Genomic DNA, 25488 nt, shown 5'->3' on the forward strand with positions numbered 1-25488 from the left:
TGGTAAAAAAATCCTTTCATAAGCTCTTTTCTACTTAGGTGGAGCTCGCTTCAGCTTTGTTTTCAATTATTTAGCCAGATTCTCAGATTAATCTGAATCTGTTGGCCCTGTCACCTGTGAGTTTGGAGGCAGCAAGACCTCTTCGCTGTTTGCTGTCATTTCTAATTGAAACCAAAACCAACAAGCAAGAAATTGGTTTTTCCCTCAAAATTTTTCTTGTAAAAGTAATGATTCCACTGATTTCAGCAAACATTTAGGAGCAAAGGATAGCTACTATGTACCCCAGCCTGTGTTCTGATAGGATAAGAAAGATTGAAACTTCTTACCTTCAAGGAATTTTCTTTCCAGCTGGGGCAAACAGACATGTATATAAGCCACCATACTCAGTGTAAATGTGCTTTACAAACTTATATATAATGTTATAGATGAAAATATACAGAGGGTGCCAAAAAATGCATGCACTTTTAAGAAAGGAAAACTATTAAAATTGTAATAATATATACCGATAACAAAAGATGAATGCAAGTCACATTTCACTTCTGCAATTACAAGAGGTGCTCAAAGTGGTTACCATCAGTGTAATTTTTTTCCCTTTCTTAAAATGTGTATACATTTTTTTGGCACCCTCTGTATATGAGAGAAAAACTCATCATGACATTAGTTTTTCCAAGATTACTGTATATTGAAAGATACTTCATCTTCATTCCTATGAATGAGTTCAGGCTTTCTAATAATATTTTTTTAATATCAGGGGGAAAATATTACTGATCTCTGTCTCTTTAAACTAGCTGTTGGGAAATTGGAAATGTTTCTTGAAAATTAGCTCAAATGACTTTCCAGTAACAAACTTCCTATTCGTTCTCATAGCAAAGCTGTTTTTTAGCATGTTTTGAAGAGAGTTGACTAGTACGACTTTCTTCAGAGGCTTTGGGGTTTTCAAAGGTTGTTACTGAAGTTAATTGGAAACCACAGGGCCCGAAGGCAGTTATCTATAACCTGAAAATATGTATTTGTGAATCCTAAAAGGATTTTCTAATAAGAGAGTGAAGAGCTATGGCGGCTGGAAAGAAGTGGAAACAGGATGACTCAAGGAGGCCAGTCAGCAGTTATGAAGAACTAAAGGATGCATTGAGAGAAAAGAGAGAAAGGAAAATAGTTCAGGAGGAACTATCAGAGAGGGAGCAGAGTAGTTGATGGAAGAGCCATGGAGATTTTGATTCAGAATATGTAGGCTGTGCTAAAGCTGAATCAGAAGACCTGAACCCTGTTTTGCACAGAGAGCTTTAGAAGAAAGAAAAAAAAACAAAAGGCAAAATTTGAGTTCTTCGAGCTAAGTTGTGCTACATGAACTGGCTGAAAAATCAAAGGGCAGCCAAGGCCGGGACTGAAAAAGTATGGTTTTTAACTGAGAACTCTTCCCATCTTTTAAACTTTGGGACTCTAAGCCCAAACTGAAATGGACAAAGGGGATGATAATGCAAACAGCTCTGCATTTTCACACTATGCACCTGATGACTCTGGGTGGCAGATATGATATTTCTCTATTTTCCACCTCTCCTGACAAGATTTTAGAAAAAAAAAATCTTAAGTAGTTGCTGAGCATATATACTCCCAAACTGAGTGTAGCATTATTCACTTCTTCATCCTAGATATGGTTCTTTGCAGTAGGAAACAACCTCAGGATATCTACCCATACCAGCTTAATGGACCTCTCAGATAACTACACCTGAGTGCAGTTGGATTCTGAACGGGTATATCTCCTGGGAGTCCATGAGCATTTTAAAGCTGCTCTGTAAATAATTGTGGACCCATCACATTAACCCAGATGTCCTATATCTCCCAACCTAATATGAATAGAGTGAAGGAAAACTGCATAAAAGATAGACATTAGATAGCCGTGATTTTTGGAGACCTATGCTGGGAGTCCCTATCATGAGCAAGATATTTGGACATTTTTCCTTTCTATAAACTTTCAAATGGTTTTGCTAGTAGAGCTCTTGAGAGCATTAGCCACAGCTGATGTGCCCTCCATAGCTGGCCTCTCTTCTCCACTTGGCCTGGGTCATCGATGCATCTTTTTGACGAGTCCTTATAATTGCAAACCTCAGAGAAAGTGACCTCTCAAGTGCCCGGGAGCATCTACTAAAACTGCGGGATGCAGGGAGACCTGTCACTTATCATAAGCCTTTAACTTCTCCTTCCTCAGAGTTGATTGATAGTCTACAAGACTGACAGTTCTTGCTAAACTGGGAAACAAATGAGTGTTTGGATCTTTTCCAACCATGCTTTGTACCAGAATAGAAAATAGAAAAACAGCATATCTCTTGAGGATGTGGCTGTAAGACAGCCACCAATTCCAAAACCCCAGGGTCTCTATTATTCTTCTAACAGTAAACAGAGTGGCTATTAACATTTATGTGCACAGTGTTTCTCTCTGGTCGCTATCTCCACATTGACTGAGGTTTGTTTCTGACAGTTTCAGAACAACCGTGTTGAGTGAGTCACTGTTACACTGACTGCAGCTGGTATACAGGTAGACTGTACACGGGTATCTTCTTTCAATAGCTACAGGGTTTCCTCAACCCTCTGGGAGAGTTTGTGTAAAGTATTGCCTGCAGGGTAGACTGTTAGCTATAAATCTATTACATTACACTTGAAATTTGTGGTACCCAACATATCTCAGTGACTAAAAGAACAAAGGAAGGAAATGTCATCATAAATGCTCATCAGCAGAGTAAGTAGTAGAGCCTCAAATTTCAGATCGGCCCCATTTGGAGCAGTACTTTGTGGGTATGACATTTTACGGCAAGAACAGAACATATGAAAACGTGGAAGCAACTTTTATACGTTTATTAATCCTGTGACTCCCTGAATATTATTGTTCAAACTTTTCTGTTGGCGGTGGCTGTCTGTTCAGTGAGCTATGCTCTTGCTGTTGTTTGTTTGTTTGGTTGGTTTTTGGGAGAGAGAGAGAGGAGCTGGCTTGAGCTCTCCTACCTTCTGCCAGCGGTGTGCTTGACAGCAAGATCAGGATTCCAGATGGGGAACCTGTTCTGTTTTTATAAATTCACCTATTCACTGCAGGCAGATGACCAGTCTGTAAAAGGCCTGACACAATTCTCACCCAATTGTTTTTCTTTTTAAATTAGCACCATCCTATTATTTTTTCTGGTCTCACCCATACTGCTACCTGGTCTGTGCCATGTGACCCCTGGCACACTGTTCCCTGTCCTGCTGCTTTCTCCTTACTACCTTCCAGAGCCCTTGGGAAGGACCCCACTTCTTATATCCTTGACCACCTGCTCTCCCAACCTCTGCAAAGAGGATGCCTTTTGAGTACAGTTGTGGATTGAGAGGAATATTTTGGAATAGTTGGCATGATTTCCCTATCACGTCTTGAGAGAATGTATAAAGTTAGATGGGAGATGTAAGGAGTGGAGAGTGGGACCTCTCTCAGTCATCCAGGTGGACTACATCTAAAAACAAAATGCTCATTTCCTCCCCTCCTGCACCAAGTACAGTGCTAGCTCATAAGAGTGCTAAGTACAAGTTCTGCTCTTTTATTTTTTTTCAGTTTCAGTATGGGGAATAGAACATGGAAGAGTAATTACCCAGTATTTTCGAGGGCACGGTCAGCATGATAAAAAAAAATTACTGCAAAAATCATTTTAGGCTTAGAGTCTGCTTTTAAGTTGAGATGGTAGAGGAGAGTAGATGAGAACTGAGTTTGGGTCCAGGCTGCCTATGTTAAATATTAGCCCTGCCAGTTACCAGTGGTGTGACCTTGGGCCAGTTAACAATTTCTAACCCACTTTTTCTGTGCTGTTGAATTGGAAATAATGATGGTACATACCTCATGGTGTCATTGAGGGGATTAAATGAATTAAACCATATAAAACCTCTGGTATAATACCTGGCACACAATAAGCATTATATAAATACAGAGGGTGCCAAAAAATGTATACATATTTTAACAAAGGAAAACTGTATTAAAATTGTAATACTCAATATATGCTGATAACAAAAGATGAATGCAATTCACGTTTGACTTCTGCAGTGACAAGAGGTGCTCAAAGTGGTTACCATCAGCGTCCAGACACTTCTGATTACGGCGAACTACTGCTTGAGCAACGTTGACCAAAGTGTCCACTTGTACACATTTTTTGGCACCCCCGGTATTTGTTATTATTATTTGATTGAGTCTTCTGCTCTATTTGAGAGTGTGTATTGTTAATTGTGGGCTATATTTGGGAGCCCTAATTATTAAGACTCTCATTTTAACTATTATAGAATGAATGTGCATGAAACTAAATTTAGCCCCCACATCATTATTCTTTGACCTAATTGGCCTTATTATTAACACACATTCACCATTCACCGAACACCTGCTATGCATATATCCCTAAGTACCGGTTAATGATGCTACACGTAATATCTAAAATTCCTTGCCTCATCGTCTAGTTGAAGGAGGATCAATATGTGTGGAATCTCACATCTCCTGAGTTTCAAGAATGAGTTTTCAACTTGCATCTTCTTGGCTAGAAACTTTTGTAACACAACTTCCAACTTGATGATTGCTTTCCTTATTACTTCATCTAACTGACCTAGAATACTTTACACAAAGCTGGCTGGTAGAAAAAGAACATGAGAAATATATAATGTCATGAGAGTTCTTTTCTGACATTAGCTCTGTTTTTATTTCAGCAAGGTAACAGCATCATTTGTCTTCCCAATCATAGGCGGCTCCATTACTCATGAGGCCTATTATTTTCTTAAGAGTTATACCGACCTGCTTCCAGACATCCATCACCACATCTTCGTGTCCTCTACATTTAGTTGCACAATGCAAAGGTTTCATATTAGAAGAGATCTTTAGTCACAAGCTGTTCATAAGGAATACCAGTCAGAAATGTTAAATGTCATTCATTGTTTTCGATATACCTAAGGTGTTCTTTATGTCAGTAAGTGCAGCTAGCAATGGTTCCTTAAATTTTTTCTTCACTTTTCAAAGCTTTCCTTACCTTTTTAAAAAAATGATCTTTGTATACAAGTAATGTTTGATTTGCTCAATCATAATCTTTCTGTATCTTATCTCTGAGGTAAAATGTTAAGACCTTTGCCTCTATAATATTTTCTCTCCTCCTAGGAGCTTTTGAGGTCTCAATGAAATATGCAGCCTCTTTTCTGAGATAGCTGACTCTCTCTCTTGGCTTGAACTACTTGATTTAAAATAATCCTAAGCTTTGTATTGTCCTATGGCGCTCTCCATAAAATGTAATGCCTCAAGAACTCAGAAAACTCTTCCTGGAATTTTTAGGGACAAATGCCCTTATGTCTTTCCTATCTCTCCAAAGCTCAATTTAACAAATATTTCCATGTCAACTGACAACTACGAGTATTAAATGTCTTAAGCCTGAGATTTTAGAGCAGACATCTTTTTCTGGCTTGAAAGTCCATGTGCAGCCCATCTTCACCCAACTAATTCAAAAGAGTAAAGCAATAGAAAACATATTTTTCCCATATTTTCTAAGTTAATAACATGTGGCTACAGATTTCTATAGTACATTGATCAAAGCCCTATGAAAAGTGTCAAAAATAAACCAAAGCTACAGCTTCTTCCCTGGAGGAGTTTTATAGGTACAATTCTTCTTAATAAAAAAAATATATATATGCTGATGGCTGACCTGGTAAAATGTTACGTGTTTCCATTTAGGACCTCTTTGGATTCACTTGGATTTAACCTAGAAATACCTTTAGGAACTTGATGAGTTAATAAATGCCCCCTGTAATTCTTTATTAATTGGAAAATTTGACTAAACAGACTCTTCCTTTTTTCTAACTGTAAGATGTCAAGGGTTCTTAAATATATTATTTAAATTCACATTATGTTGGTACGTGTTTATGTGTTTATCTTTGATTTGTTTATAATACAGGGCCCTCCTGGAACACAAGGAATGCAACAGACTCTTGGTGGACATTATAATAAGGTATGGCTCCCCTTTTCACACACTACATACGTAGAGATTTTGTGTGATCGTATTTTTGAAAAAAGAACTTATTAATTCCTAACTGCTCAGACTTTGAAACACGATCACATATTCTTATCTTAACATCTTTCCATGCTGAAAATGTTTCAAAAAAGTATTTTGCCCACTATCTTTCTTCAAAACAAAGATACTATCTTTTAAAAAAAAATTACCTCAAAGTCTTCAAAACTTCATGCAAAAAAATCAATGCAAAAATCATGTTTCACCATTGATAATGTCATGTATCTAGTTTCTCTGAGGGCAGAAAGAGATTATTTGCTACTTTGAAGCTCTTGGTAGCACCATAATTAATAGATTTCATATAAAAATCAATAGGTGCTACACTAAAATTTCAAGCAAATATTTACATACCATGAGTCAAAACTGGGGGTCCCCCACCTTTCATGGAGGAGCCACTTTTAACTTTCCCAAGTTTTTAAAATTATAATTAGGATGGATGGGATCCTGACATGGAAGTGTCTGAGTGGCACTAGGCAACACAGTTTTGCTTCCTATTCTTCAAGGTGGGTGCTGGCAATGAAGTAAGGCTCTGAGACTTCAGTGAGACGGTTGATTGACTCATCATTCAAAAACAAATATTTGGGGTCTGATCACTCGGTGTGAGGCCTTCTGTCCATTGACTGGGGTCTCTTATACACATAGCAGCTCACCATTGATAATGGTGCTGGTGAGGAGTTATGCCACTACACAGAAACAAATTCAGAGACACTCTTCTTTATGTCTTCCCGCTATGGTCTTGCTTTCCCTTCCTATAAATTCCTGATGACTGCTATTCCTCTTTGTTTTGAAATACCAGAGACACTACAGGCTAGCAGAGGCCTTAAAGATAGCAGGTGCTCAGAAAAGTGATTATTAAATGACAAGCTAATTAATTTTAAAAATTCCAATTCTTCTTTCATCAGATTAAGTTCAACATAAAGACCTAGATCATTTGTGGTTGATGAATTTAAAGTTAAGAGTGTGGGAAATCTGTTACACTTTCTAAGTAATCCTATCTTTAATTTTGCTAATTTACTTCAATTTTCTCGGGAGGATTCTACTAGGAAGAATGTTTGGGATAGAATTAAACAGTTTTCTGAATAGACCTATCCTAGCTTTTCGGCCCTGACATTAGTGGTTGGCACAAGTGAAAAAAAAAAGTAATTGAAGCATATCTAGAATTAATAAAAATACAATGCTTTTCTGTAATGACATCTATGACAAAATAGGATTTATCATAAATGTTTCAAAGTAATGAGAATGAGTTGGCTCTGATGTCACAGTGTCAGCTAGAAAAACTTAAAGAACACACTTTATTACTTTCACCCTAGGTATAAAATTTAAGTTGCTACTCAGCTACTTAAATATTTGCTATCCCTTGCAAAACTTTAAAGCTCATATCTTTACAGGTCTCCCAACACAACTTGTATATATCTCCCAACACAACTTACCGATGAGTCAGTTTTCCCTTAAATGAAGATATATAGAACATTTATATTTTAGTCTAAAGTTGGGAATGTAAATTTTGAAACTTTAAGGTTATATTTCAAAAAAAGAAAAAGAAATAGGGGCTGACTAGAGCAGGCGAGTGGAGAGCTTTGCTAGAAGCAAACCAGTACTTTGAATTTAGCTATTGACTGACCTAAAGGAACTCCAGCTATCCTTATTGTCATTACAGGATAGAGGCTCAGAGATACTTAGTCCACATGTACTCAAAATGTGGCTTTAAAGCTGGAGCATGGGGCCGGCCGAGTGGCTCAGTTGGTTAAGAGCTCGCTCAAGAGTTTGAGCTCTGAGCAACAGCGGTTCGATGCCAGCCCAAGCTGAGCAGCCGCTAAGCTACCAATAGGTAGCAGGATGGCTCAGCTAAAAAAAAAAAAAAAAAAAAAAAGCTGGAGCATGATTTGATAAAAAAGGAGAGACTAGCTTTTCTTCCCCCAAATGATGCATTATAGCCACTTGGCATCAGAAGGCATTAGACCCATCTGGGAATTAGTGGAAGGGAATTTCCCAAACATTTTACTCTGTTTCCTTCTGCAAGTAGTGAAAGCTGTCATATTGAGGCTCCACCAAGATGGACAGAGGGGGCTGGGGCCCACCTTCTCAGTACCTACACTGACCAAGGTTTCTGGATGGTAACCACCTCCTCCTCTCCCTCAGCTTCACAGAGGAAAGGGCCAAATGTGCCATAAAGAGCAGAGATGCATGTTTCCACTTGGCAGTCCCCACGCACCCCCATTCCCATCTGTGTTTGGATATTGAGGTTGTTTCATTTTGCAATTCACTGCATGCCTGATGGTCTGGCTGCAGCAAATGAGCACGAAAGAAAGGTGGGGGCGGGCAGAGGGAAACTTTCCTGGAGATTAAATAATGGACCGTGTATTGAGATATAAAAAGTGACATTCCAAGGTTAAAATAATCTTCCCTTTAAAATTGGCATTGATTTATGTAATGTCTGCACAAGCGTCCTGGACCCCAGCTCCTAAGCTTGAAGCAGTTCCAGCAGTTGTGCAGCCTGCTGAAGCAGGTCCCCATGGGAGGTGGAGCAGCCAACCACTCATATACGTCCCCTCCCCTTCTCAACTAAAACCCTCACGGTTCATTCCCTCATTCCAGAAATCCTCAAAGGCAAAGGCACTGCCCTTTGGCCCCTGTACAAGAGTTGATTTTTTTTCCTCTGCAATTTCCCTTGTGTCATCAGAGACAGAAGCTGAGGCTTCAAAAAGCAAATAGAGAAGAAAAAAGGAAGTGAGAAATGTGGGGGGGGGGAGAGAGAGACCAAGTAAGGTTCAGAAGATTATCTGAGTGTGTTTATGTGTAGTTTTGCATGCCCACTTGAGGATGCAAAGAACAAAAGGTAGAAGATTTTCCTCTCCATCACAAAAATAATTTACAAAACAGCTGCTCCCATTCTGCAAGATTTGTTTGCAAAGAAGCAGCAATGCTGAGCATATTCTGCCCCTTAAGGAAAAACTGCTCACTAACCAGCAAACTGCTCTTCATTGTCTCCAGCTCTGGGGATTTTAATAAAAATTTGATAGGCTCTGTCAACTGCTAGAGCCATCATATCCAGAGCCCTGTACAACATTCTGTTGGGTTGTCGGAAAAGTCATGATGCATTTTTGCAACAAAAAACATAGGAAAAATACATCATGACTTTTCCGACAACCCAATAGAAAAGTGTTATCTGTGGAGGCCAAGTACTGGCGGATTTTCCATTTGATATTGTTTCTAAAGATGTACATTGAAAATGCATAGTTTGTTATATCACCACGCTCGATGAAATGTGCAGACTCCGTCTCAGCTGTTGGAGATTGTTCCTCCCAGCAACCAATTCTAAGTGTTCACTTCTCCAAATTGTTGATCCAAAAAAAAAACAATAAAACAATTGCTAGCAAAAGAATCTATTTTTCCTTTCAAATATCAAATCATAATTTTATTGTGATATCTGCAGACTAGAAAAGACAGAAAACCTTTCTCCAAGATCAAATATTCAATGTCTTTCCAAGTTCTGAGTTAAACCCAATGATGGCACAGGATGTGAAGGCTTCCCTTGGAGACACAAGAGGCAACCCTCTGAGCCCTGAAGATTTAGAAATAAATTGAAGTCCTAACTTCCTATCTCTCCCTACACCCCAGGATCCACTAGCTTTGGGGAACATCATGGATTTTTGGAACTTAGTCTTATTACAGAGAACCCTGAAACTTGCCTGGGCCACCCCCACCTCCCCGCTCTTTCCCCCTCATCCCCCCACCTCCAAGGTCCACCACTTGGAGCTGGTGAAATGTCTCCCTGCAGGTAACTGAGAGGTTGGACTTAGAGCCAGTTTTAGGTCTTATTTCAAGAGACCACAGCTTTCTTAGGTCACATATTATGTGTTAATTTGCTACAGCTCTACTGTAACAAAATATCACACACTGAGTGGCTTAAATACCAGAGCTGTATAGCTGTATAGTGGCCAGAAGTGCAAGATAAAGATGTCAGCACAGACATGCTCTCTCTGAAGGTCCAAGGGAGGGCTGTGTTCCAGGCCTCCCTCCTGGCTTCTGGGAGTTCCTTGGCTTGGAGCAGCATAACTCCAGTCTTCACAGGGCATTCTCCCAGTGTGCATCTCTCTGTGTTCAAAACTTGTTTTTATAAGGACACAGTCATATTGAATTAGGGGTCTACCCTACTCTAATATGACCTCATCTTAACTAATTACATATACAAAGAACTTATTTCTAAATAAGGTCACATTCTGAAGCACTAGAGGTTAAGACTTCAACATATGAATTACAGAGGAGGGACACAAAATTCCATAATGGATACTCTGGGGGGTTTTTGTTTGTTTATTTGTTTTTTAACTTTTTTTTTTTTTTTTTTGCTGAGCCATCCCGCCACCTGTTGGCAGCTCACGGCTACTCAGCTCGGGCTGATGTTTTTTAACATTTAATGTTCCCTCATGCTTAGGATTTTACAGCAAATTCCCCCAGGCCTAAACAACTATAAGACTTTTTTTCTCCCCCAGTGGTGCATGGTACCTTTAAATAAATTACTGAACGTACATGAACATAGATTAGAACTATGATGCTTATCTAGCAATGAGAAAAAAAAATTTTGTGAAATAGTTTAAGGAAGCACAATGAAATTTACAGTGAAATGGTAACATTTCAAAATGTATTCTTTATCTACTAGAACACAAATAAAAAAATCTTGCTCTGCTTATCAGTATTATTTTGCATTTACAAATTTCATTTTACCATTAATAATTCTAGCAGCTTTCATTTAGCCGGTGCTCATGATAAGCCAGGTCTTATGTTAGGCACGTACTTTACATGTAAATTCTCATTTCATTCTTTTGATAACCTTATCTGAGGTAGCTATGATTATCTGCATTTAACATAGAAAATGACTGAGGTATATAAATCTTAAATCTGCAGTCATGGTCTCATTCCTAGTAAGTGGAAGAACTGAGTCTTAACAAATTACTTAGTTCTACACTTTATTCTTTCACTGAATGCTTTAAAGCCCATGGTCAAAGTCCTCATGCATTGATCTTTGTGTATCTTGAAAAACCAAAATTTAAGTTGACAATTTTGCAGGATGGTTTTAGGATATATATGGTAGACATGAATATATGATAAATAACCTACTAATAGAAGAGTGTAAACTCACCACCCACTCTCAGGCTAATCAGGAGCCCCACTTAAAGCTCTACATCACAAAACATGGAGACAATAATGGAAATTTCAGGTGGTTCTTTAAGTTATATAAATATTTCCACAAAACGTTTTGATGATTAATAGAATCTTTTGGTTTACCTCACAACTCGGTCCACATAACAGTGAGGCTGCTTTCAAAATGTGTGCAAAATTAGGCTATTTTTAGAGAGAATGTACATTCTTTTAATAAAGTAGGCAGTGCCTACTTTATTCTGTGAGGTAAAATCTTTTTATAAAGATAATGATAGCTGATTTCATTGAATAGAACTTTTCATGGTATAGTGCCTGTGAAGTCTTTAAATGACTATGGGTTTCTTGGTCTCTGAGGATGTAACATTCCCTAACCCCTAACTCATCAGTCAAACTGATGGCAATATGACAATTGCAGAATTCTTTGCCTTTCCCTTGGATGGCATTCTTTTTGCTTCATTCTAAAGGAGTCAATTTTTCTCTAATTACAGAGATAATGGAAGACTAACTGAGATTTTAGGTAATCAGACATTAAATCAACCCATTTCTATGCCAAGGTGTTTTGAAATAATAAAGGTGTTGACCTATACCCATGAAGAGGATGTCAAACACTAATCTTATGCCAGTGCAAGAGTAAAACATATCCCATAAGAGAAGCAAAAGGATTTATGCAAATAAACCTCAACTACCCAATCTCTGTATTTCTGAAGATAAACTTTGAGTTTGGCTATGCAATCACAGAGAGAAGGAATTTCTCAGCAAAACTGCTTCCTACTGACTATTCCTATTTTTATCTTTGCATTTGCATGTGGTTTTTGATTGCTGGATTGCACAGGCAAGACTTTTCTGGTTGACAACTGTCAAAAAGCATGGCAAAATCAAATTTTGCTATAAAATATGGAATTCTTAGGAATATGGCAAATTCTAAACCAAGAGATAAATCAATTTTGAAATGTTGACAGGCAATGAACATATGAGGAAGACATTTTCAACCAGATGGTACCTATTCTGCTAGAACAATTTTGTTCAATGAGGGTTTTATCCATGAGAACTGTGATGCAAAATGTATTGTCCTAAGTTTTTATTAGTAAACAGAGATTTTTAATGACCCATGTCCTGGGTGGGGGGGGGTCATGTCCTTCATCTTTTTTATTATATTGAGCCATAGGAAATTGCTGTATTTGACTCTTTAGGGCCTACAAAAATGGCCACCCCCTATGGTTCAACCTATACATACCCACGTATATTCCCTTCTTTCTAGAGCAGTGGTTCTCAACCTGTGGGTTGCGACCACTTTGAGGGTCAAACGACCCTTTCACAGGGGTCACCGGGTACTCGTATGTGGGTGTATCTGTATGTGGGCCTGGAGACAGATAGAGGAGCGGTGTCTCGGTTCCTAAGACCATCGAAAATACGTGTTTTCCGATGGTCTTAGGTGACCCCTGTGAAAGGTTGAGAACCGCTGTTCTAGAGAATACCCTTTCCAGGATAATGGAATAGCTTCAGTCTTCCCACTTGCCTGACTATAAGTTCCAAAGTCCATTCACCATGTCCCACAGAGAACAGAGGACATATTCTGATATCTCAGAATTCTTGAAATGAGCAGTCCGATTTGCACCCCTCACACCACAACCCTTACTGCTTCACCAGAAACTTTTAAATAAACGCATTCAAAACTGTACAGCTATTATATTTACTCAAAAGGCTTATAAGAACCCATTCAAAAAAAACATGGTACCAAGGTACAAAATGACCTAGTAAGGTTAGAATACATCTGAGACAGGTTCCAGAAACACGAAAACTATGCCTTATTATGTCTATAGAATCAAGTAATTGTCTGGTGCAATTAACTTAGAGAAGGTAGAGAGGAGACTCACATGTCAATGAATTAAATGCTATTGAATCGACCTTGAGTATTGTTAGCCCAAGAGTGAAGAACACCTATAGAGGCCACTGAGAATCCTTGATTAGATGGATTTCATGGCCTAGCTATTGAGTGAGGCAAACAAATGGTGTTCTGCTAGGCAGAAAATGGCCCTGTTGTTTTCCTGGGTATGAAAGCCACCAGAAAAATGAAGATTTTACAACAATAGAGCATACGGATAGAACAGTATGACTTAATGCTCCAGAAGCATGCCTTCATTCCAGCCACAGCATCTCTGACACCCTCTATGTTGTTGCAGAGGAGGATCTAAGCCAAGAAGCTACACTGTGATAGCTCTCACCAGATGCACTTTGGGTGCTCTTCTGCTCTGCAAGCCATAGTAGGGGGCTGCCCAGTCCAAAGACAGTCTCTGGACAACTTGTATATTATATCAAAGCATGTTCCAGCTTCCCCCAAAAATGTCCTAGCATAACACATAGATTGGCTAGTATTTTTAGGAAATGCCTAAAATGTGTATGTTTCTGGGCAAGTTGCATCCAAGCAACCTACCATTTAATAAGTGGCAGTTCTTTATGTATGTGTTTTAGCATTTCATACTTCATTTTACTTCTGGTCATTTATAGCTCAGGATTTTGAGAATACAATTTTTATTTTCAATTTAGACATTTCAGATCAAAGTTAAGTAGGAAAAGTGAGAGAATATCTGTTACAATACCAATAATAGCGGCAGTTATAAACTATGTATTTTTAGTTGGAGCAGCATGAATGACATAAAAGGCACGTTTAAAATGTTAAACTATAGCAACAGTAATCTGAATGGGTACGTTTGTGCATTTTTGTTGTTTAACTATTTCTGTACATTTAATTTTTTCTAACACATGTATTTTCAATTAAAAAAACTTTAATGGGAAAAACACATAAACTAAAATTATTGGCTTATTTATTCAACAAACATTTATCAAATGCTTCCTATATGTTAGGTACTTCTCTAGGCAAAGGGTGAGCATTTAATTTCAGGTCATTGTGAAGCTTACATTCTAATGCAGCAGGTGCAAAGACAAAACAAACATGAAAATAAAAATATCAGTAAGCATTATGAAGCAAGCATACAATGTCCAATGAGAAGGTATTGAGAGGGGAATCTGTCTGGGAGACCCACAGGAGGCTTCAGTGAATGGCATTTGATAATAGTGAAACCTGAGGGATGAGTACTTGCTAGCCAGACAAAGGGATGAAGACTGAGTGGTGATCTAGAGGGTGAAATGGGAAGGATCTTGGCCCATTTGAGAAGCTGAGAGAAGATCATTTCAGCTGGAGCTTCTGAGGGAGAAGAACGGCCAAGATGATGCCCAAGAGGGAAATGAGTTCAGCTCATGCAGGATTTTGATGGCCTCCTTAAGGTTTAGAAGGAAGGAAGTCAGAATGTCTATTAAAGATATCGCTCTGACCTTAACTAGAGAATGCATATGAGTATGTATGGGCAGCAAGAGTGGATCATAGAGGGCCAATTAGAAAGCTACTGTAATGATGCTGGTGAGACATGATGGTGGCCTTCCCGGAGTGAAGGTAGAGAGCGTGAAGACAAGACGTTTTGGACATAGAGGCAATCTAGACTGGTTATACTGGAGGAATAAGGAGAAGGGCAGTGTTGAGAGTGACACCCGGATTAAAGGAAGAATTCTGTGGAAAAGAGAGGTTGAATTCAGATTTTCTTTCTTTCCTTGATTTTTGTTTAACTGTAAAAGGAAATCACCACTCATTTTAATAGGTCAAACTGCAGACTTACCCTAGGAAGAAGCTAATTATCATTGTCCTGCTTCTGATCTAATGAATGTTAACAGTATGATATAACTCTCTCATCTTTCTCTCTCATATAAGTGTGTATTTGTTGTATTTTTTAATTCTGTTTGAACTTGTTGGATATGAATTTCTTCTAGAATTTGCAAGTGAATACATCAAGTAGAAAATTATATATATATATATATATATATGTGTGTGTGTGTGTGTGTGTGTGTGTGTGTGTGTGTGTGTGTGTCAAAACTCAGAAGGGAGATGTATGCTGGGTGTATAAATTTGTCTGTGTTTGTATGGGAGCGGATACTTAAGCCATGGGGTAGATAAGAGTGCCTGGGAGAAAATGTTGAGTCACAAGAGAAGAGAGCCTGCACAGAGTCCCAAGGAAGTCCTTCCTTCACCAGTTAGATGAGGGAAGAGGAAGAGAGATCAGAGAGACAAGAAGAAACCAGGAGGATGAGGTATCATCATACAAGTCAAGAGAGTGGCAAGTGCAGCCATGAGGCCAACAAACAGAATGTCTGTTACACTGAGCAGCAAAGGTATCACTAATAACATTAGAAAGTCATATCTGTGGAATGGTTGGAGACCATATGAGGTTCCCAGGCATTGATTTGGAGAGTGACAATTCTCCCATGGAGGTGTGAAATTTCTCCAGAATCATCTCCAGGGGGTAAGTCACAGACAAGATAAGAGAGTGTCTCTAAAGTTGGAGTTTTTCAGGAATATTTAACAGAAGGTGAGAAAGGCAAAAATGATTAACATAGTACCCATCACAGTATATTAGAAGCCATTACAGTACTATTTTTAAAGTAGAGACAGTATGTATTAAAAATAAGTGAATATTTTGTATTTTTATTTGTTCTATGTTTACCTAGGGAAACCTTGGTGAACATGGAGCTAGTGGCCCAAAAGGAGAGAAGGTAATCTGATTTTCAAAGTGAATACAAACGTCCAGAGTTTTATACCAATTCACACATTCACATGTCAGGGGCATTCCATTGCCACATGGGGTCCTGTTCATAGGGAGTCTTTCGGGCCCACATTGGGCACCGTCTCCACCTGCCCCCTGACCAGGCAGCAGGATTGGAGTCTGTTCCTGAGTGAAGACTGCTGAGTAGCAGTTGGCTACAAGGAAGAGAACACATTGAGGGAAAATAACTTTAACAGGGTAAATGAAATCAGGACATAAGACTCAGTTTATAATTAAATGCTTCATGTATCCATGTAGGTAACAAAAACAATCCAAAGACCCCTTTGACAAAATGCCTCAGGCTATTTTTGTGTCTTAAGTGGCCAAACATAAGCTGTTAGGGGAGCATTTCTTCTTCTCCTCCTCCTCCTTCTTTTTGGTGTAGTTTTATAATGTACAGTCATGGTTGAACCAATAATTATTTTAAAACAAATTTAAAATTAAAATGCTGATGAATTNTATAGACCTAAGTCTCAGTTTTTCAGGGCCTGTTTCTTGATGTCTATGTGGAAATAGTATATTAACATTGAACCATTATTGGGGAATAACTTAAAGAAAACATAAAAATCAACGAAAGAACTTGATGACAACTTAAAACAATGGGAACTATTGCCCCCACAACTCCCACCATGAACCTGAGCAATGAAACAAGTAAGATTTTTACTGTGTTTTCCTCAGGGAGATCCAGGTGGGATTATAGGCCCTCCTGGGCTTCCAGGTCCAAAAGGTGAGGCTGGTCCTCCAGGGAAAAGCCTGCCAGGTGAACCAGTAAGTACCAAGCCCTTTTATTAATATCTCCCTTGAAAGTTCCTCACATTTGTGTGTTCTCAGTTTCAGATCACAAGTATAGGAACACATTTAGGTCTGCAGAAAAAGAAATATTCATCTTATTCTTCAGATGAGAGATCTAATCTCTTTGGAAATTGGATGCAGGCAGAGGCCTCTCTTCTAAAGAAAATGCGCATACACACACTATTTTACAGCTGATTTTAGAAGGTTCATAGGCCCCCTATGCAGGAGGCATGGATTCTTCAGGATCTATGGAGCCTAGTAGGGTCCTAAACCTTCCTAGGACACTATGTTAAAACAGAAGAACTGCCTGAAATGTCCCTTTTAGAGGCTCTGCAGGTGTGGGCATAGATGGTCATTTGCAGAAAATGTCCTTGTGGCCCAGGCTATTTTCAGGACATACAAAACTGGATAGCTGGAACATCTAAATAACCAATATGCCTGTTACATATGCCTTTTTTTCTCATGCCCTTTAACCTTTTATGTTAATTAATAATAACAAATCGTTTTCAGTATCAGATGCTTCATTTTAAAGACGAAAACATCTTATATTTTAATGCAATTCTACAAAACCTATAACCTAGTGAAATTTATATTCCTTATTTATTATTCTTCTCAGAAAAAGGTTTATTCAAGAAAGGCGAAGAGAAATGAAATGTTTTTAAGTTATGANAAGTGTTTATAATTGATTCTGTTTTCTATCCCTTTTCCTAGGGGGAACCTTTTACAAAAGGTGAAAAGGGAGATAAAGTAAGTAGATGTTTTATCACTATCTTGGGTTTTCTACATCATTTATTTCTTTCTCTCTAATTTCTGGTATGTTTACTTTGGAGTCTAATAGATTTGATAAAATAAGCTCCCTGAGCATTTTACGTTTTCCTCTGTGTACTTTGACTCTTTTATTTTGATAAGTGAGAAATTTTAAGCCTTGTTAAGTTTTATCATCTAACGACACTTTAACATTTGGTTGGGGTAGTGTATATTTTCTTTAACCCATTACTATTTGTGATTAGACATAAATGTTTTGAAGTATATCCATTTAGGATATTTAAAATACAAAATTAAAATACAAGATACAGTTTTTTTTCAAAAATTCTGTTAATTATACAAATTGCATTATCAAACAGGATAATTTTTTCAAAAGAATCAATAATAAGTCATGGAAAAACAAGGAAAAAATATTTAGTATAGCGAAGATTGTCCTCTTCTTGTGTTACTTTTATTTGTTTCTGTTTTTTTCATTAAGTACATATACCTGATAGTAGAATCACCAGGACATAGCAACTTAAATTCTACTCTTCCTTACCCACGCATCTGAACTTTTAATTCTCTGGGATATAAGATTAGCTGGTGGCAGGTTATAACAATATCACCTAAATGGAGAATGCAGTGATTGCTAATGGAACATGGTGATTACAGTGTCAAAAGTGACACTGAGGAAAAAATTGTTATAAAGAAAATAGAAAATAAGAAATTATTTATTTATTAGCAATAACTATTTTAAATCATGTTTTAGAATGAACACTCCTTGACTTCATCATGTCTTCCATAATTTCCCCCCTTTATTGTATGTTAATTAGTGGAAATGCAAATGAATTCAAGTATTAGAGATGCTCATCTCCATCTGAATCTAAGCATTATATATATGGTGATTATTTTATTTACAGGGAGAACCTGGGCTAATAGGATCACAGGGAATAAAGGTAATCTCCTGACATTCTTTAACTGCATCTCCAACCTTAATGAGATTGTGAAAATTAAAGTAACCAGTTCACTTTTCTTCCCACCCATATGTTTAGGGCGAACCTGGAGATCTTGGTCCCCCTGGTTTAATAGGAAGCCCAGGAATAAAGGTATATAAGAAATAACTGTGATAAATAAGGAAATAATTTCAGAGTTATAGCTATTTATATGTAAAACAAGGTGCTCTGGTGCCACTCATTTTCTTCACATGTTTCTCAGACTTTGTCATGTTTCCATGGTGATTTCTCCTCCACCTCCACTGAATGCATTTATTACAGCCAGTATAGTTGTGTTTCTTTTAGTTTGTAATAGGATTTTTAAACTTTTTTCCAAAACATATTCACAATAGCAACCCTAAAAGCTTTAACACTAAACAGTGTGAGCTAAATCTATGACCATGAACTATATTCATAAAGTGAACAGGGTTCAGGGTTCAATTTCTAAGCCAAGTTTCTAACTTGTGTACTCCTGAGATGCTTGAGCTCCTCTTGTGNTATTACTGAGGCCAGTTTCTTTCAACATGTAGTTCTTTTGGTGGGGGAAAAACACCTAGAGTGTAATTTATATTCAAATAAGACCACTTACAGAGATTACACAAATCCTATTTACAAAATAACTTTTTTTTGTAATGCTGATGAAAAACAAACAAAAAAACTTACAGCAGCCCTCAAATGAATCAATAAGAATCAGACTTAAATGTGTCGCACTTGTGGGCACATCTCACCAACTCTTAACTGCTTCTCTAGGTTTCCTCTGTCTCCCTTCCAAACTTGAACAATGACACTCACCTTCTCTTAATTTCTATGGGACACATGTCAGACCTGGCAGTAAGATTTGTTAAAATTCTACTAGAAAAGCAGGGACTTATGGAGCAGAAAGGAGAAAGTTCCAGAGGGTTAGAGCAGTGTTTCTCAAGTGTGAGCGTGCACTTCAATCATCCAGGGACCCTTTTGAAATGCTGCTTGTAACTCAGTAGGTTTGGGATGGGGTCTGAGAGTCTGCATTTCCCACAAACTCTCAAGTGATGCTTTTGCCATTGGTCTATGGATCATGCTATGAGTAGCAAGGGTTGGAGGATTTCACAGCTCCTTGGAGATCCTCTCTGGTTTTCTCACCTACCACCAACATTTCCGGGCAGCCCACCTACCCTATGATATAACCTTTAGCCTTACTTGTCTTACCCAGGAGAACAAGCTTTTTTTTCCCCCTTTAACTCTTGTCCTTACTGGGTCCCTCTTAATCCCTAATTACCCACCTCCTCGATTCATCATTGCCTGCTTTCTTCCTCCATGACCCCCTTCCACATAAAAAAAAGCACACTTTTTAAACAGTATTATGCAGAGAAGGTTAGCTCTCTTTGGTCTCAACCTGTCTATTCCAGAACAGGATCTGGACTTGACTTTGCATAATAACCAGAATGAAGTTCCAAACAATTCAGCCAAAAATTGAATCCCAGTTGAATTCTAAACCACCTATCCTGAATGGCAGTTCACCCCCCACTAGTGGGAATTTAGGGCTTGACTAGATGTGTTGCATACCAGTGCTAAAATATACTTAACAGATCACCTAGTTGAACCCCATGATTTTATAGATAAAATAAGAGAGGTTCTAAAAGGTAAATGACTTGACCCAGATAGTAANCAAAATGCCTCAGGCTATTTTTGTGTCTTAAGTGGCCAAACATAAGCTGTTAGGGGAGCATTTCTTCTTCTCCTCCTCCTCCTCCTCCTCCTCCTTCTCCTCCTTCTTTTTGGTGTAGTTTTATAATGTACAGTCATGGTTGAACCAATAATTATTTTAAAACAAATTTAAAATTAAAATGCTGATGAATTTTGAATGCATTCTCATCATCATTCACAGGTTTAATTATATTAGCTGTGAAGGTGACAGATTCACTGCCCACTTAAAAAGATGTTTCACTCTCATTTGATTCTGAAATTGTGGTGACTTTGGATTCAGTGTGAATGTGCCATTGTCAGGAACAAAAACAATGCACATTAAATCTACAGGCAGAGATGAGCAGGTTTGAAAATACTCTGAGGGAATATGGTTTGTGAGTTCTACCTTCACTCATTCATGCAGTAAAATTCTCTTGATTGAGGGCAGGATATTTCAACATGAATCCAAGAAAATATGACTTCTGTGCCTTATAAATCAGTGCAGACAACCTATTGAAAAGATCATATATCCATCAACAGAAAATTCTGCTAGAAGACAGTCTCAACAGAAAGTGGGAGCTTCTTATGGATTGACCATTGAAAATAAAATTTTCTGCAAAGAAATAAATAAATAAAACCTTGACATTCTTAAGAAGACATCCAAAAATATTTATTATACAGCAATAATAAGTCATTTGTATATCTTGGATTGCACTGCTAGTACATTAGCATTATTCCCTGTAACCAAATAGCTTACAGAATTCCTACACCACCGTAAAAAACACATTACATTTGAAGCAATTACTACTGGACACCTGCAAGCTAAGAGGGAAAAAAAGCAAAAGAAAGCCACAGAGCTTGTCACATAGGACAGCTGAGCAAAGAAGAGAGTTGTGGCACTTTTAAAGTATTTAAATGATGATTCATTTCATGAAACAAAACAGCTGGCTTCTGTTTTGCTATGTTCATTAGGGAACATATGTCACTTAGAAATTCTTAAGACCTCGATGATGAGAAATTTGATTCTGTAAAACAGGTGTATTTCAAACTCTAAGGACCTTTCTGTTGCTCAAAATCGTTTTTAATTGCTTCAGAATCTTAAGTGGAATTAAAAAAGCCAGTGGCATATCTGTTCCCTCCTCCCACCCAAAGAAATAACCTAGAAGAGTCTGCAGGGAACTTGATGCAGTACCTGAATAAATGTACGATGTGAAATGACTTGTTAGAATTCTAATTAACAGGCAAAATACTCTACCAATAAATAATGCACAAAATAAACTAAAAAAAATGTAAGCATAGCACTAGCTGGAAGAGTGAAATCACTTCTACCCATACACATCCACTTGATATCTGCTCTGAATCAATACATTAGTTTTTTTTTATTATTATAATGCTATTCATGGGTCACTGTAGTGAGAATTTAAAACTCCCTCAAGCTGCTCTCACAGATTTGTTTGCATCTCTGGTGGACCCGGTGGTTCTGAACCCTGGCTGCACCTTGGAATCACCTAGACAGCTTTTAGAAAATGCCAGTACTCAGGCCCCATCTCTAGAGACTCTGATTTGGGGCAAAGCCCATAACTTTGGTTGATCTGGGTGGGGTTCATATTGCTATCATTAAAAAGCGCTTCCAATGATTCTAACAGGAAACCAGGGTTGAGAACCACTGAGTTGTGCCATGAAGTTGATTATGCCATTAATAGTTGTGTCTCCTAGGGCAAATCACTTTACCTGAGTATCAGTGTCCTCGTTGGTAAAATGAGCACAATTGTATCTACACAAAGTTGATGGGAGGATTAAAATCAAATGAGATGAAATGAACTTACCCAAAAGCACAATACCTGACACATATTAATCCCCCACTAAAGCTGTATTCCTTTCTGTTCATCTGCTCAAACTTTCTTTCTTCTCCTCAGTTCTCATTTATCTCTTTTTGGTATTAATAGTTATTACCATCCTTAACCCCTGGTCTTGCTCATCTTTGCATCTCCCGCAATGATTTTAACAGAGAAGGGACTCAATTTGTGTTGTAGAACAAAAGATTTAACCAGAAGTAACCATTTCAATGCATAAGTGATTTCTTGTCATTGTATAATATTTCACTTCTCAATGTTTTGACTGGCAAAAGAGAATCACAAAACCAGCCTACCATTGGAGCCCAACATTACAATGACACATCAGAACAAACACAAACAAAAGTAGAGCCTACACACAAATCGCCCCTGGTTTAGCAGCCACATCCTGTAGCAAGAGCACTGAGATACAGGGAGAAACACCAGGGAACCTAGTGACTAGTAATGGTAAAACAAATGAGACCAACCTACCAGTACTGAAATGATGACCTCTGCTCTATAGCTTGCCTGAGCCTGACAGACTGTGATGAAGGAATAATGTATTTGCAAGTTGTTTGAGGAGAACTGCTTCTTTATAGAGTGGAATCAAGGACAGAATATTTAAGGACTCCTGAGAAATTAGCAGGGGTCTTTCATGGCCCCACTATCAGAGAGAAAAGACAAAGCCACAAAAGCACCAAGCTTTTCAAATAGCCTGGGAAGTGCCAAATTAAAGGACAGCCTCTCCTGAAGCTAAATAAATTCATCACTTGTCTTTCAACTCATATCCATAGTGATAAATCATTAACATCCATTTTAAATATGAAAAACAACTCCACATGTGTCTAAGATTCAGGTATGAAACCTTTCTGTTGGCAGAATTTTGTGTGAGGGAATTGATCCCTAAAGTTTCCTCTAAGACCAACCACTCCCAAGCACCACTCAGAGAGATAAATCAAAGCCTCTTTTGGGTCCTTTGTCTACATTCCAATGGAGACCTATTTACAGCAGTTCAATGAATATGAGCTATGAATATAATTACTTTTCCTCCATGTATATCTCCCCCTTCCCCTTTGTTACTGGGAAGATGTGAGTTTTATAGTAATTTCTACACAGCTTCCCTGAATTCTACTTTTCTTTTTTTTACGGATCAGTCTAACTACTAGGGATATTTTTCCTTCACACCTCTGGTCACGCTCGCTTTACACCCTAATGCTCATACGAGGCCAACTGTTTATTTTCTCTTTTAAACCAACAGTAATTTGTCCCTTAAATGTATCCACCAATTTCTCCCTCTTTTTACTTTGGATAGAATTTATTATTGCTAGAAAAAAATGCCTTCTACAGTGTGGTAAGTATAAAATTGAAGCTATGCTAGATGTTTAGGTACCAGAAGGAAAAATACTTCTATTATTAAAGTCAAGATAAAATTTACAAAATATATTCCACATCTAGAAAATTGCTTAATAAAAACATGATCTCATCTCCATTACGTATGACAAGCTTCCTCTTCCTCTAATATAATAAAATCACAAGATACTGATGCGGATAAAAATGTAGAAATAAGTCAACAATTTTAGGACTCTAATAAATGTGTACTTGAAATACTTTGGGTAGAATGTTGTGTGATACTTTAAAATAAACAGATAAACACATCCACACAAGGGGACAGGTAAAGAGATGTTCATTGTGGCCTTGTTTATAATAGAAAAAAGCTGGAGACCATCCAAATGCACATCAATGGAGCTTGGATAAACCCTGGTACATTAACATTCCATAAAGCTATTCAATGCTTACAATGAATGAACTAGACCTGTATGTATCAATAAAAATGGATATTAAAAACAATGCAGAGTGTAGATAAAGCAAGTCACAAAATGTTACATTCATGATAAAGCTGTTTATTAAAAAATTATTTTAAATATTCAAAATAATATGTTGTTTATGATTCCCATATGCAGTAAAAGTGTAAAAAAATGGACTAAAAATATTAAGTGCTAAATTCAAGAGAGCGGCTCCCTCTGGGACAGGAATAGAGAGAAAATATAGCAGATTTATTTAATTGTAATTTTTTTTTCTTTCAAATTGTGGATGCCTGGGACATGGAGGTTCGCCATATTTCAACTTTATGTTTCCTGTATTTATTTTTTTCAAAATAAAAAATAGACAAGACAGGCAAAAAAGGTATATGCCCAGGAACATCGTTTTGCAAAAGTGCTCTTGAGGTTGGGGGAAAGAAAACATTATATAACTTCTAGTGGCTATTTTTATTTGATATGCAATTATGCAGTATTCAAGAATTTTGGTAAACACTAAAAAGAAGCACAATGCTGGGACTGCTCTGAAGTCTGATTAATGACGTATTTCCTTTCCACAAGTATTATTTCTAAAATTGTATTTTTCCAAAATACTCTTTACATGCCGTATACAAATCCCTCTTCAAGATCCAAGACATCTCAGACATTTCTAAGCTGCTGCTGTCACCACGTCGACAAGAATGCCTTCTTTGTCCACAGCCAATCATTTCAGCGGCAATGTATATGCTGGAAACAGCTGAGAGACTCATTTTTCTTCATGTCTCTCCACTCCTCTACCTCCCCCACCTAAAAAAAGAAAGAAGTGTCTAAAATAAAATGAGTCTGGATTATTGTGTCAGTTAAACAGTCTGATGTCTTTAAGATCACAAAAAATTCTCTCTTTGTTTGGTATAAAATGATCTTTTTTGTGTGTGTGCTCAGGCTGTTCTTTCCTTGAAAAATAATTAACTTTTGTTTCACCATTAATTTGAAATATAGTGAATATTATGGGTTTCTAAAAGACCTAAAGGCATTGTGAAGTGCTGACAAACACATTACTATGCAAATTGCCTAGCTCTATTCAGAACTTGTCATTGTCTCTTGGAGGATAATAGATAAATTCCTATTTAGAAGGCGCACAAGCAATTGCTCTGACTCTGATAGTCACAACAGCACCCATCTGACCTCACGCAAAATCTCTCTTCTTCTTTTTCTTGAAAGGGTGAAACTGGACAACCAGGATTTCCAGGGTCCATTGGGCCTAAAGGCCAAAAAGGAGAACCTGTAAGTATTTTAGCTTTTAGGAAAAAGAAAGCATATTCATACATAGAATTAAAAATATTTTTCCTAATCAGCCTCAATACTATACACCTTGGTTGCCCCTGCCATGACCACAACAATAGATCAGATATTTGAGCAAGCTCTCTATGCGAAGTACTAGGTAATTTATGTGTATTAACCTACTTAATCCATTAACAAAACAAAAAAACAAAAGCAAAAACAAAAACACATGAGTCAGGCTATTATCACTACTATTCTTCAGATGAGGAAATTAAGGCACAGAGAGGTTAAGTAACTTACCCAAGGCCACACAATAGGGGTGGAAGCCATGAATCACACTTAGGTTGAAGCCATGAATCACACTTAAGCTGATTCTAGAACTTAAGGCTTAAAAATCACTAAACTGCCCAGCTATAACTAAACATTATAGTTAAAATGAATAATAAAAACCAGTATATCAAAAGACTAGGTCTAATTTATCCCCCAAATGACAGGCATGTATCTGTCTGCTCAAACAACTGCTGTCAGGATACTTC

General features: G+C 37.7%; 1 long non-coding RNA gene across 1 annotated transcript in view; it reads left to right on the top strand.

The window, feature by feature from the left end:
- Positions 1–17356: 17356 nt before the first annotated feature.
- LOC109394161 (uncharacterized) overlaps positions 17357–25488 on the top strand; it is a 13687-nt gene continuing 5555 nt past the window's right edge. Inside the window, exons 1-3 of the long non-coding RNA XR_002126398.1 lie at positions 17357–17392; positions 18310–18345; positions 18442–18495. This is a non-coding gene — a long non-coding RNA (uncharacterized LOC109394161). The remainder of the gene's footprint in view (positions 17393–18309; positions 18346–18441; positions 18496–25488) is intronic.

The sequence above is a fragment of the Hipposideros armiger genome, unplaced genomic scaffold, assembly GCF_001890085.2.
Source record: "Hipposideros armiger isolate ML-2016 unplaced genomic scaffold, ASM189008v1 scaffold_413, whole genome shotgun sequence".
Taxonomy (NCBI): domain Eukaryota; kingdom Metazoa; phylum Chordata; class Mammalia; order Chiroptera; family Hipposideridae; genus Hipposideros; species Hipposideros armiger.